Genomic DNA, 15301 nt, shown 5'->3' with positions numbered 1-15301 from the left:
TGGCCAGAGATGTGATGGATTTGGGAGGCATTTGGGTGTCTGTGGGAGCTGGGAAGGGACAATGGTGTGCAATGGAGGCCAGGGGAGGATTAACTACTTATTACAAATTTACCAGCAATCTTATTGGTAAGTGCATTGTGGGTAAATATTTAATATTATACAGTAAAACACAGGCCAGGTGGCAACCATTCAGGTTCGGAGGGTGCCAGGTTTGTAGAAGATTTCGATTATTTGTAGAAAAAGCAGCTCCACATCACCCCAGATGGGACTCGAACCCACAATCCCTGGCTTAGGAGGCCAGTGCCTTATCCATTAGGCCACTGGGGCTTTTCTGTTTCCCTTGGCATTAGATTCCATTTTAAATATAATATAAAACTGGCCATATACTTTAGGGAAAGAGCAAATTTCAATGTGATTTGGTTACTTTCACACAAAGTGCAACCTCAGATACATGTGACAGTGGGTTGGCTGTAAGGGGGTGACATACACTCTCGCTCACAACTGCACACCCCGAGTTAGCCTGGGAACCCCCAAACCCCCAAAGCGCCGAAGGTCAGAATAAAGTAACCCCCATATATAATAAAAGGCACTAAATTTGCCCAGGAGCAGTAACCCATATCAATCAATAAGATTATTGCTTTTAAATTCTACCTGCTGATTGGTTGCTATGGGTTACTGCTCCTGGGCAAACTTAGTGCCTTTTATTACATAACCGCAAGTGTCCACCAAATGTCCTGGCTTCTTATCAGCCGGTATATGACACCTTGTGGCTTCCTTGCTCCATTCCTGCTATATAAGTGTATGTAGATATCTTGGGTTTCTGCAGGATACTTTTTGGCTGGGCCAGTTAACCCTTGCATGTTCTGTATTATCACAGCCTCCAACACTTTGGGAAAAATCTGGGTGATCCAATCATTGAGACCCCAGGAATACAATCAGTTCAATATAATAATAATAATAGGGGGACCAGTCGGGATCAGTTCATATCATAACACTAATATGGTCCTCGCCAATGGGATTTTAAAACTTACAAATATCCAGTAAATGGTTTAAACTTTAAAAAGGGACTCGGACTCAAGGTTGGACCTTTATGGGGTCTTGAACCCAAAAAGCCTGGCAATCACTGCAGTAAATGGAACCTGTTGGAACAGGGTGTTGAGCTTTTCCCAGCATGTCTAACTCTGGGGATAGCGGTGATCAAGACTGGCAGGGGGTGGGGGGTGCTGGGTGCATCCCAGGAGGGATTCGCTGGTAGAGCCAAGGCTGGAACTAGGGGTAGCAGAGTAGGAAGATGCCTAGGGTGCAGCTGCAAAGGGGAGCAATTGGGGGGAAAATAAAGTTTATTCTCTCCACTGCCACCCACCGACCCTGCTCCATGTCCAGCTCTGGGTGGGAGAGGTCAGCAGCTGAGAGAGGGGAGTGGGGGGGGGGGTAAGAACCATCACCCCATGTGATTTATTTGCATCAAATACACAAAGCAATAGGCATTGTGTGATTTACCTTTAGGACAGCAGCTAAGGATTCTGGGGGGTGTATGTGATTTGATGCTGGAGGGAGGCACTTGGACCTCAAAATCACCCCAGATGGGATTTGAACCTACAGTCCATGACTTAAAAGGCCAGTGACTTAGCGTTTTGTTGTTTCCAGCACTGAACAAGTATATACAGTGAGTTTTACTTTCGCACTTCCTGGCACCTCCTGTCCTGCAGAGCAATGGAGGAACTGATAAAATGAATTACCAGTCCAGTGAGAGGCCTCTGATAATGAGCTGCTCAAAGGTTGCTGCTTAGAAAAGGGAGGGGTTTGCATGTTTAAAAGTAGAAAGGGAGATCAGCAGAAATATCCCAACCTTAAAATGAGTGCTTTAAAATGGCAAAACATAGGGAAATGTGTTTTTTCTTTAAATTCAAAGAAAAGGAAGAATGGATACAAATCCTTTTACTTTATGTAGATACTGTCTCTTTAACGCTTTGTCATTCACTCAGTGTTATCTGTTTAGTTATAAAAATAACAACATAAACTTGAGGCTTTGTTTCATTCCCTAACAGTGTAGGGGCTGGTACCTCCCGCTGCATCACTCTATGTCCCCCTGTTTTCATACTGTAAGGCAGTGCTGTCCAGCTTCTGTGGTACTGATGGGCAGAATTTTTCTGGCTTACATGGTGGCGAGCCAATAATGGAAGCCAGTTTGACCACTCCCCCTTTTTAAACCACACCCACTTGAAACCACACCCATGTTATCACAAGAGCTTTTGAGACCATACCCACAATAATGGTGGTAGCGCAGCAAAAACCCAAATGGTTGGTGCTCACTGTAGGGATTTCCCCTTCATTCACATGTGAAAGAATTATATTATGTCATATGGACAGGAGTATGGCACACACAGGCAGCATAGGGCAGGCAGAGTATGGCACACACAGGCAGCATAGGGCAGGCAGAGTATGGCACACACAGGCAGCATAAGGCAGGCAGAGTATGGCACACACAGACAGCATAGGGCAGGCAGAGTATGGCACACAGGCAGCATAGGGCAGGCAGAGTATGGCACACACACACACAGGCAGCATAGGGCAGGCAGAGTATGGTACACACAGGCAGGGTAGGGCAGGCAGGGTAGGGCAGGCAGAGTATGGCACACAATGGCAGCATAGGTTAGGCAGAGTATGGCACAGACAGGCAACATAGGGCAGGAAGAGTATGGCATACACAGGCAGAACAGGGCAGGCAGAGTATGGCACACACAGGCAGCATAGGGCAGGCAGGGTATGGCACACAACGGTAGCATAGGGCAGGCAGAGTATGGCACACACAGGCAGCATAGGGCAGGCAGAGTATGGCACACACAGGCAGAACAAGGCAGGCAGAGTATGGCACACAACGGCAGCATAGGGCAGGCAGAGTATGGCACACACAGGCAGCATAGTGCAGGCAGAGTATGACACACACAGGCAGCATAGGGCAGGCAGAGTATGACACACACAGGCAGCATAGGGCAGGCAGAGTATGGCACACACAGGCAGCATAGAGCAGGCAGTACATACAGTGACACAATGCTGGCACTGTTCCCATTCTCACCTGTCCGTATGTGAGCAATATTTCAGTGCAGCTTGGGCAGCATGCCACCCTTAGCCTGGGCCTTTCTGGCCTTTCCACAAATACGAGTCTGAGGTGTAAACAATGTGGGTGCTTACAGCCTAAATCTGTGTGGTAATCTCAGTACTGATATAATTTAAACTTGCACAAAAGTCACAGCAGCCAGACAGGTGGGGGGCCGCAGGCCGCCAGTTGGACAGCAACACTGTAAGTGATACTAAGAAATATTTAGTTTCAATAGAGGACCTAAGTGTGGTGTAATACTGACACATAATGGCTACATTAGGGTATTGTCTTTATTATTATTTGTGCTGTTCTTTTCTTCTTCTTATGTTGGTTTGAAAAACCACATACTGTTCTTCGTCTTCATGGAGTCACCCCAAATGAAACAGAACATTTGTTGGATGACCCCAAAGTGGGAGGAGTCAACAACAGTCATTCAAATTTCACCAATTGTCCTTAATGGGGGCATTTAAACTTCTGCCACACTTACAGCTATGAAGCCACACTCATCAAACTTGAATCGCACAGTCATGGGGTCAACCCAAATGAAAAGGTGATATTTATTGGATGCCCAAAGCTACGAACAGGCAGATTGCTGCCATTCTAACACGTTTAACATCAGGGTCCCCAAACTTTCCACAGTTTGTCACTGGGTGACTATGTTTCAAGTTTAGAAAAGTAGAAAAGTCAATAAAGCCAATCAGATTTCCCCTATAGACTTTCATGCTGGCATTCTTCAAATATTAATATCAGGGTCTCCAAACTTTGCAGAGTTAGGCACCAGGTAACTGCGGTTCAAGGCTAAAAAAAAGTGGGCAGAGCCACCAACAGCCAATCAGATTGTACCTATTGACTTTCAATGGAATAATCCAACCTGCTGCCATTCTCACAAAATTAACCCCAGGGTCCCCAAACTCTTCACAGTTGGTCACTAGGGGACTGCAGTTTTAGGTCAAATGTAGTTCAAGGTTATTAAAAGTGGGCGGAGCCACCAACCACCAATAAGATGTCACTTGTTGACTTTCATTAGGGGAATGAAGTCTTAAAGTTGTAAAACATTCAGAAATGTAACAGCTCACATAAAAACAATAAAATCTTTGCCATATAGGGTGGGCCAGCATGTGAGGAGAGAAAGATCTGTCGCTTTTCAGGACCTGGTGTGCCAACATGTTTTATGGTAAAAGTATTTTATCTGTATGGGTTTATTTGACTTGATGGAGGTGGAGGGAAGAGTTGATTACTTTTTTCTATGTGTATTGCTGTGTATGTGGTGAGGCCTGTGAGGAGAGAGCAGCCTGTCATTTTCACATGGGGAAGGGGAGGGGCTTGTGCCTGTTTGAAGGAGGTCGGACACAGAGAGGGGAGGAGCCAGAGAGCTGCTATGTGAGAGTGTCTGTATGTCACTTGTGGGGAGAAGTCTGTCTTTTTTCTGGGGGATGGCTGTGTAATGGAGGGTTTGTGAGAAAAGAACTGTCATTTTTGGCATGTGGGGTGCAGGTCAGTCAGTCACTTTTGAGCAGCGGTTGTGGGGGGGTTGCTGGCTTGTCATGGGATTATGTATGCAGAAAGAGTTGTATTTTGAATCTATTTACCTATGTGTTAAACAGTAATGCACACAACACAGTAGCCAGGGCTGGAACTAGGGGTAGGCAGAAGAGGCACCTACCTAGGGCACAACGCTGGGGGGGGGCGCCAGGCAGGCACCTCTTCTTTAACCTACCACTAGTTCCAGACCCTTTCTCCCCACTGCAGTACCTCCCGCCAGCGGCCCCAGCAACCCTGACACCCTGTGTGCGCCCATCATGCACCCTCTTGTGCATGCACACATGTACACACGGGGTGGGGGGCGGGCCAAGCTGGCCTGGTTGCCTAGGGTGCTCAGCCGACTTGGCCTGGCACTGACAGCAACCAATGAAAGGCAGAAATCAAGCAATGACCATTGAACTTATGCAGTTTGTAATCTGAAATTCACACTGAGCATATTTATGTGGTATAATACTGACACCCAGTGGCTACTCTGCAGTATTGCAGTAATACACCTAGTGGTTACTATAGCATACTGCATTTATATTAAATTGCCCTACCATTTGGTTCGTAATCTGGAATTCACACTGAGGATATTTATGTGGTATAATACTGACACCCAGTGGCTTCTCTGCAGTATTGCAGTAATACACCTAGTGGTTACTATAGCATACTGCATTTATATTAAATTGCCCTACCATTTGGTTCGTAATCTGGAATTCACACTGAGGATATTTATGTGGTATAATACTGACACCCAGTGGCTACTCTGCAGTATTGCAGTAATACACCTAGTGGTTACTATAGCATAATGCATTTATATTAAATTGCCCTACCATTTGGTTTGTAATGTGGAATTCACACTGAGGATATTTTTGTTGTGTAATACTGACACCCAGTGGCTGCTATAGCATACTGCAGTTAATTTACAATAACCTGACATTTGGTTCCTATGTGGAATTCAGAGTGAGCTGTTTTATGTGTTGTAATACTGACGCCAAGTGGTTGCTATAGCATATTGCAGTTAATTTACGATAACCTGACGTCTGGTTCTTATGTTTATTTCAGAGTGAGCTCTTTTATGTGGTTTACTACTGACACCCAGTGGTTGCTATAGCATACTGCAGTTAATTTACGATAACCTAACATTTGGTTCTTATGTGGAATTCAAACTAAGAACATTTATGTGGCGTAATACTGACACCCAGTGGTTGCTATAGCATAATGCAGTTAATTTACAATCACCTGACATTTGACTCTTATGTGGAATTCATAGTGAGGACTTTTATGTGGTGTAATGAGCATGACACCCAGTGGTTTCTGTGCAGTATTGCAGTAATACACCTAGTGGCTACTATGGCATACTTGCGCTACCATTTAGTTTGTAATGTGGAATTCACACTGAGGATATTTGTGTGGTATAATACTGACACCTAGTGGTTGCTATAGCATACTACTGGAATTTAGAGTAAGGACATTTATGTGGTGTAATACTGACACCCAGTGGTTTCAATAGCATACTGCAGTTAATTTATGATAACCTGACATTTGGTTCTATAGTGGAATTAGTAAGGACATTTATGTGGTGTAATACTGACACCCAGTGCCTACTATAGCATACTGCTGCTAATTTCCAATAATCTGACATTTGGTTCTTATGTGGAATTCAAAGTAAGCACTTTTATGTGGTGTACTACTGACACCCAGTGGTTGCTATTGCATACTGCAGTTGATTTATGATAACCTAACATTTGGTTCTTATGTGGAGTTCAGAGTGAGGATTTATGTGCTGTAACACTGACACCCAGTGGTTGCTATAACATACCGCAGTTAATTTACAATAAACTGACATTTGGTTCTTATGTGGACTTCAGAGTGAGGACTTTTACGTGGTGTAATACTGACTCCCAGTGGTTCCTATAGCATCCTGCAGTTACATTATAAGAAACTGACATTTGGTTCTTATGTAGAATTCAGAGTGAAGACATTTATGTGGTGTAATACTGACACCCAGTGGCTATGGACATTTGGTTTGTAATGTGGAAGGATATTTATGTAGTATAATACTGACACCCGATGGTTGCTATAGCATACTGCATTTATATTAAATTGCCCAACTATTTAGTTTGTAATGTGGAATTCAGAGTGAGGACATTTATGTGGTGTAATACTGACACCCAGTGGTTACAATAGCATACTACATTTAAATATAATAAGCTGGCATTTGGTTCTTATGTGGAACTCAGAGTGAGGACATTTATGTGGTGTAATACTGACACCCAGTGGTTACAATAGCATACTACATTTAAATATAATAAGTTGGCATTTGGTTCTTATGTGGAACTCAGAGTGAGGACATTTATGTGGAGTAATACTGACACCCAGTGGCCACTTGCTACTAAAAGTGAAATTCAGGGTCAGGCTATTTTTATGCTGTAACAGTGACACCCAATGGTCACTACCACATTTAAATTATAATAACCTGATGTTTGGTTCTTATGTGGAACTCAGAGTGAGGACATGTATGCGGCTCAGTAGTAGCACTCTGTGGCTATATTAGGGTATTTCCTCTATTATTATTTGTGCTCTCTTTTCTTTTTATTTTCATGTGCCTTATTGATATCTTAATTACAGCCTTACACATTAACCTACTGTGTGTCTATAACATCAGTCTGTATTGAATGCTTTAAGCTGACACTTGGTTCATAATGTGAAATAAAGAGTAGGGTTATTTCTGTGGTGTAATACTGACACCCAGTGGCCATGTTAGGGTATTGCCATTTCTTCCTCTTCTTTTTATTTTTCTTCTTTTCTTCTCCTTCTTCTTCTCCTCATTCTTCTTCTTATTATTTTTATGTGCCCTATTGATGTCTAAATGACATATTTACAGATTAGCCTACTGTGTGTCCTTAATATCAGTCTGTATCTAATGATTTCACCTTGACACTTAATTCATAATGTGAAATTCAGTGAGGATATTTCTGTGGTGTAATACTGACACCCACTGGCTATTATAGGGTATTACATTTATTATTAGATTATTGCCTTTTATTTCTAACACTGCCCTATTCATATCTTAATTACACACTGACATATTAGCCTATTGTGATATCAGTCTGTAATTAATGCTTTAATTTGATACTTGATTCAACATGTGGAATTCAGAGTAGGGATATTTATGTGGTGTAATAACTGACATTAAGTGGCTATTATAGGGAATTGCCTAAATAATGATTTAATTAACTTTTATTACAGTTGTATAATTATTACTATAATTACATGCCCTATTAGTGTCTTCAGACATTTTCCCCCTGTGTGCCCCCTACTGCCTTAACCTGACACTTGGTTCATAATGTGAATTTCAGAATGATGATATTTATGTGGTGTAATACTGACACCCAGTGGCTATTATAGGGCATTGCATCTATATTATTGTATCCTGATGTTTGGTTCATAATATAGACTTTAGAATAAGGACATTTACGTGGTGTAATAGGCATATAAAGTGGCAATTATAAGCTATTGTTATTATACTATTATATACCCTATTCTTGCTTTAATTACGCACTGATATATTAACCTCTTGTGGGTCTAAAACATCAGTCTGTATCTAATACTTAGAATTGGACGCTTGATTTATAGAATATGGAATCCAAAGAAGGGTTATTTATGTGGTGTAATACTGACACCCAGTGGGCTTTTTTTGTTATTGCATTAATTATTATATTACTGCCCAATTTCAGGAAAGCCTTGGATGACTTTTTAGCAAATGTGGGAACTCGGGGTTAATGGAAATAACTCTTAGTACAAAGTTGATCCAGGAACTGGTCCGATTGCCAATGTGGAGATATCCAGGATACTTGACAGGACATTTCCTTTATTATTATTATAATTATTAGTATAATTAATATTATTACACTAATTATTACATTATAATTATGTGCCCTTCTTATCTTAATTACAGACTTACATTTTAGCCAACTGTGCATCTTTGGCATCAGTCTGTATCTAACCCTTTAATTTGATGCTTACTTAAAGGAACAGTAACACCAAAAAATAAAAGTGTTTTATTGTAATTAAAATATAATTTACCAGTGCAGGGCAACAGTACAACTGGGGTGTTTGCTTCAGAAAGACAACTATACTTTATATAAACAAGCTGCTGTGTAGCCATGGGGGCAGCCATTAAGATAGGAAAAAAGGAGAAAAGGCACAGGTTCCATAGCAGCTAACAGATCTATAGCATAAAATTGTGTTCCATTATCTGCTTTGTTTGAATGGCTGCCACCATGGCTACACAGTAGCTCTGTTTATATAAACTATAAAAGGGTTTGTGAAGCAACCAACCCAGTGAGGGTTAACAGTACATTAAATTGTAATTACTTTGATACACTTTCATTTTTGGTGTTACTGTTCCTTTAATAACATGGAATTCAGAGTAAAGTGGGATAATACTGCCATCTATTGATTACTATAGAGAATTGCCTTTATTATAGTTTGTATTACCTTTTAGCACAATAATTATTATTGTTCTTGTTGTTATTGTGTCTCATTCATGTTTCCAACAAAGACCTACATATTCGCCTACTGTAACATCAGTCTGTATCTAATGCTTTAATGGGACATTTGGTTTATAATGTGGAATTCAGAGTGAGGACAATTATGTGGTGTAATACTGACACCCAGTGGCTAGTAAAGGATACTGCATTTAAATTATAATGACACAGGTTCCTAGTAGATAACAGATAAGCTCTGTAGAATAAAATTGTGCTTTAGAGAGCCTATTTGTTACCTGCTATGTAACCCTTTGCTATTTAACCCTATTTCAGTTTGAATGGCTGCCCCCCGCGGCTACACAGCAGCTTTGTGTATATAAATATAGTACTGTTTCTGAATAAGACTCCAGTTTAACCATTACAGGGCAAAAGTGAAATGTATTTTTATTACTTTGATACACTGTTTTTGGTGTAAAGGTTTCTTTAATCATGTGGAATTCAAAGTAAGGACTTTTGTGTGACGTAATACTGACCCCAGGTGGCAGCTATAGGAATTTGTCTTTATTATCATTTGTACTGGTTTTTATTATTATTATTGTTGTTGTTGTTGTGGTTACTATAATTATTATAACTATTATAATTACAGACTTACATATTAGCCTACTGTGTGTCTATAACTCAGTCTGTATCTAATGCTTTAACCTGACATTTGGTTCATGATGTGGAATTCAGAGGGAAGACATTTATATGGAGTAATACTGATAACATGGGGACGGCAAGCAGCACAGGTCATACCCTTGGCAGCCTTTATAGTCACCATTACATTTGTAATTAAAAGAACAAATACCTCACATTAACTGAAAATAAGGGACAATAAATGACACCAGGACTCAGAACCGGATGGAGAATTGCTGCAGGGTTTATTACCAAAAAAATAATTGATATTACAAAAATACCTTTTGATATTGGAAATAACCTGCCAAGCCCGGCTCATTCAGTTCCAGCTGCCAATAAGTGCACAGTAACCAGTGTGTGTAATATCAATCATGTTGTTCATCAAGATGTTAATGTGAGGTATTTGTTCTTTTCATTACAAATGTAATGGTGACTGTCGGTTACAGCTACAAAGGCTGCCAATAAGTGCAGTAAATCAGCTCTGCCTTAACTACAAGCCGAGAGCCCTTGATATAAACACAATATCTCCTCCCGCTGTGACTATATATATATATATAGCATTTATTTTAATCTGATTCCAATAGAAATAACCGTGAGTGGGAATGACTCTCCCTGCCGGGCTCACAGGTGCCTGAGGGAACCCCAGATACACACGTGTATATAAAGCCTCTGTCTCACTGTGCCACACCCCTAGCAGGAGCCAACTAGCCAATCAGCATGCTCCGCTACATTTCAATGGGAAAACTTCCCCTTTTATACTCACTCTCTATTATCCAGCTGCACCTTCCCCACTTAAGCCCTTTTGTCTGACAAACAGTAACACCAAGAAAGTGTTTTAATTTTAATGTAATTAAAGTATAATGTAATGTTGCCCTTCTCTGACAAAATTGGGGTGGTTGATTCAAAAACCCTACTATAGTTTATATAAACAGAGCTGTTTTGTAGCCACGGGGGCAGCCATTAAATAGCTTAAATGACATGGGGTTACAAAGCAAATAAGATATACGCTCCGTAAAATACCATTGTATTCTACAGAGCTTGATTGTTATCTGCTATTAAACCTGTTCCTTTTTTAAAGCTTAAGTGGCTGCCCCCATGGCTTCATAGCACCTTGTTTATATAAAAAATCACAGACTTTCTGAAGCAAACACTCAGCTTATACCAGTGCAGGGAAACAGTACATTATATTTTAATTACTTTGAAACCTTTTCATTTTTTAATGTTACCCTTTTTTAAGTAAGTGCCATATTGTATCTTTAGATAAGGACACACAGTAGGTTTATTTGTGGCTCTGTAATTAAAACATAATTATAATACTAATATTAAAAAGAAGAAGAAATATAATAAAAGGAAATGAAAAAAATTAATGCAATACTGTACAGTAGCCACTGGGTGTCAGTATTACGCCCCACTATAAATATCCTCACTCTGAGCTCCACAATATGAACCAAGTTTCAGTTTGAAGCATTAGATACAGACTGATGTTATACACACACAGTAGGCTGATATGTAAGGCTGTAATTAATACATCAGTAGGGCACATAATTATAGTAGTGATAATAATAAAAACTAATTAAAAGTAATAAAATTATAATAAAATGAAGGCAATACATATTATAGCCACTGGGTGTCACTATTACACCACATAAATGTCCTCACTCTGAATTCCTTCATATGAACTAAATTAAAGCATTAGATACAGACTGATATAATAGACACACAGAAGGCTAATATGTAAGTTTGTAATTAAGACAGGAATAAACCAATAATAACAAAAGTGATGATAATTAAACCCAGTACCATATTATAAAGGCAATGCCCTATAGTTGCCACTGGGTGTCAGTATTACACCACACAAAACCTCAGTTTGAATTCCCCATTGGTAAAAAGATGGTTACATCAAATTACATTGTATCAAAGTAATTAAAAAATAATGTAGTTGCCCTTAATGTTAAAACTGGGGCATTTTGTTCAGAAACACTACTGTATTTATATAAACACAGCTCCTGTGTAACCCTGGGGGCAGCCATTCAAAGTGAAACAATGTTAAATGGCAAAGGGTTACAGAGTAGATAACAGATAAGCTCTGTAAAACATAATTGTATTCTACTGAGCTTATCTATTATCTGATATGTAACCTGTGTCTTTTCTCATTTTTCCAGCTTGAATGGCTGCCCCCGGGGCTACACAGCGGGGTATTTATATAAACTATAGTAGGGTTTCTGTAGCAAACACCCCAGCTGTACCAGTGCAGGAATGGCTGCCCCCGGGGGCTACACAGCGGGGTATTTATATAAACTATAGTAGGGTTTCTGTAGCAAACACCCCAGCTGTACCAGTGCAGGAATGGCTGCCCCCGGGGCTACACAGCGGGGTATTTATATAAACTATAGTAGGGTTTCTGTAGCAAACACCCCAGCTGTACCAGTGCAGGAATGGCTGCCCCCGGGGCTACACAGCGGGGTATTTATATAAACTATAGTAGGGTTTCTGTAGCAAACACCCCAGCTGTACCAGTGCAGGAATGGCTGCCCCCGGGGCTACACAGCAGGGTATTTATATAAACTATAGTAGGGTTTCTGTAGCAAACACCCCAGTTGTACCAGTGCAGGATTGGCTGCCCCCGGGGCTACACAGCGGGGTATTTATATAAACTATAGTAGGGTTTCTGTAGCAAACACCCCAGCTGTACCAGTGCAGGAATGGCTGCCCCCGGGGCTACACAGCAGGGTATTTATATAAACTATAGTAGGGTTTCTGTAGCAAACACCCCAGCTGTACCAGTGCAGGAATGGCTGCCCCCGGGGCTACACAGCGGGGTATTTATATAAACTATAGTAGGGTTTCTGTAGCAAACACCCCAGCTGTACCAGTGCAGGAATGGCTGCCCCCGGGGCTACACAGCAGGGTATTTATATAAACTATAGTATTCTCTCTGACGCAACCACACAACTTTAACCAGTGCAGGGCAACAGTATATTATACAAAATAACATAATATTAAGGCAATGCCCTACAATAGCCACTGGGTGTCAGTATTACACCACATAAATATCCTCACTGAATTCCACATTATGAACCAAATGGCAAAAAAAAGCAGTAGATACAAAGCAAAAGACAATAATATAATAATAAAGGCAATACCCTATAATAGCCGCTTGTCAGACAAATGGGCTTAAGTGGGGAAGTTGCAGCTGGATAATAGTGAGTGTGTATAAAAGGGGAAGTTTTCCCATTGAAATGTAGCGGAGCATGCTGATTGGCTAGTTGGCTCCTGCTAGGGGTGTGGCACAGTTTCAATTATTTTTTTGTTATTAAACCCTGCAGCAATTCTCCATCTGGTTCTGAGTCCTGGTGTCATTTATTGTCCCTTATTTTCAGTTAATGTGAGGTATTTGTTCTTTTAATTACAAATGTAATGGTGACTGTCGGTTACAGCTACAAAGGCTGCCAATAAGTGCAGTAAATCAGCTCTGCCTTAACTACAAGCCGAGAGCCTGTAATTATGTGCCCTCTTATTATCTTAATTACAGACTTACATATTAGCCTACTGTGTGTCTTTGGCATCAGTCTGTATCTAATGCTTTCATGTGACACTCACTTAAAGGAACAGTAACATCAAGAAAGTGTTTTAATGTAATTAAAGTATAATGTAATGTTGCCCTTCTCTGATAAGACTGGGGTGGTTGGTTCAGAAACCCTACTATAGTTTATATAAATGATGCTGTTGTGTAGCTACGGGGGCAGCCATTCAAATTTGAATAGCTTAAATGGTATGGGGATTACAAAGCAAATAAGAGATTAGCTCTGTAAAATACCATTGTATTCTACAGAGAGTAACTGTTATCTGCTATTAAACCTGTGGTTTTTTTTACAGCTTCAATGGCTGCCCCCATGGCTTCATAGTACCTTGTTTATATAAACAATCACAGTCTTTCTGAAGAAAACACTGAGCTTTTACCAGTGCAGGGAAACAGTACATTATATTTTAATTACTTTGAAACCTTTTAATTTTTTAATGTTGCCCTTTTTTAAGTAAGTGCCATATTGTATGTTTAGAAAAGGACACACAGTAGGTTTATTTGTGGCTCTGTAATTAAAACATCATTATAATACTAATTAAAAAGAAGAAGAAGAAATATAATAAAAGGCAATAAAAAATATAAATGCAATACTGTACACTTGCCACTGGGTGTCAGTATTACGCCCCACTATAAATATCCTCACTCTGAATTCCACATTATTAAAGTCACAGTTACACCAAAATCAATGTATCAGAGTTATTAAAATACACAAAGCTGCTGTGTAGCCAGGGGGGCAGCCATTCAAACTGAAATAGCATTAAATAGCAAAGGGTTACATAGCAGATAATAGATAGGCTCTCTAAAACACAATTTTATTCTACAGAGCTTATCTGTCATTTACTATTTAACCTGTGCTTTTAATAGCCGCTTGTCAGACAAATGGGCTTAAGTGGGGAGGTTGCAGCTGGATAATAGAGAGTGTGTATAAAAGGGGACGTTTTCCCATTGAAATGTAGCGGAGCATGCTGATTGGCTAGTTGGCTCCTGTATAGGTGTGTTGCGCAGTATCAATTATGTTTTTGTTAATAAACCCTGCAGCAATTCTCCATCCGGTTCTGAGTCCTGGTGTCATTTATTGTCCCTTATTTTCAGTTAATGTGAGGTATTTGTTCTTTTCATTACAAATGTAATGGTGACTGTCGGTTACAGCTACAAAGGCTGCCAATAAGTGCAGTAAATCAGCTCTGCCTTAACTACAAGCCGAGAGCCCTTGATAGAAACACAATATCTCCTCCCGCTGTGACTATATATATATATATAGCATTTATTTTAAGCTGATTACAATAGAAATAACCGTGAGTGGGAATGACTCTCCCTGCCGGGCTCACAGGTGCCTGAGGGAACCCCAGATACACACGTGTATATAAAGCCTCTGTCTCACTGTGCCACACCCCTAGCAGGAGCCAACTAGCCAATCAGCATGCTCCGCTACATTTCAATGGGAAAACGTCCCCTTTTATACACACTCTCTATTATCCAGCTGCAACTTCCCCACTTAAGCCCATTTGTCTGACAAGCGGCTATTATAGGGTATTGCCTTTATTATTATTATTACTGTAATTATGTGCCTTCTTATTATCTTAATTACAGACTTACATATTAGCCTACTGTGTGTCTTTGGCATCAGTCTGTATCTAATGCTTTAATCTAACACTCACTTAAAGGAACAGCAACACCAAAAAAGTGTTTTAATGTAATTAAAGTATAATGTAATGTTGTCCTTCTCTGATAAAACTGGGGTGGTTGGTTCAGAAACCCTACTATAGTTTATATAAGCAAAGCTGTTGTGTAGCTACGGGGGCAGCCATTTAAATTTAAATAGCTTAAATAGCATGGGGGTTACAAAGCAAATAAGAGATAAGCTCTGTAAAATACCATTGTATTCTACAGAGAGTAACTGTAACCTGCTATTAAACCTGTGTTTTT

At 40.2% G+C, this 15301-nt stretch overlaps 1 non-coding gene across 1 annotated transcript; it reads right to left on the bottom strand.

Annotated features, from left to right (window-relative positions):
- Positions 1 to 254: 254 nt before the first annotated feature.
- Positions 255 to 327, bottom strand: trnar-ccu. Its single transcript has one exon. It is a non-coding gene; the product is annotated as a tRNA-Arg (tRNA).
- Between the last annotated feature and the right edge of the window lie 14974 nt (positions 328 to 15301).

The sequence above is a fragment of the Xenopus tropicalis genome, chromosome 3 (genome assembly GCF_000004195.4).
Source record: "Xenopus tropicalis strain Nigerian chromosome 3, UCB_Xtro_10.0, whole genome shotgun sequence".
Taxonomy (NCBI): Eukaryota; Metazoa; Chordata; class Amphibia; order Anura; family Pipidae; genus Xenopus; species Xenopus tropicalis.
The sequence above is the reverse complement of the archived record's forward strand: the minus strand, read 5'-3'. Positions and strand labels throughout refer to the sequence as shown.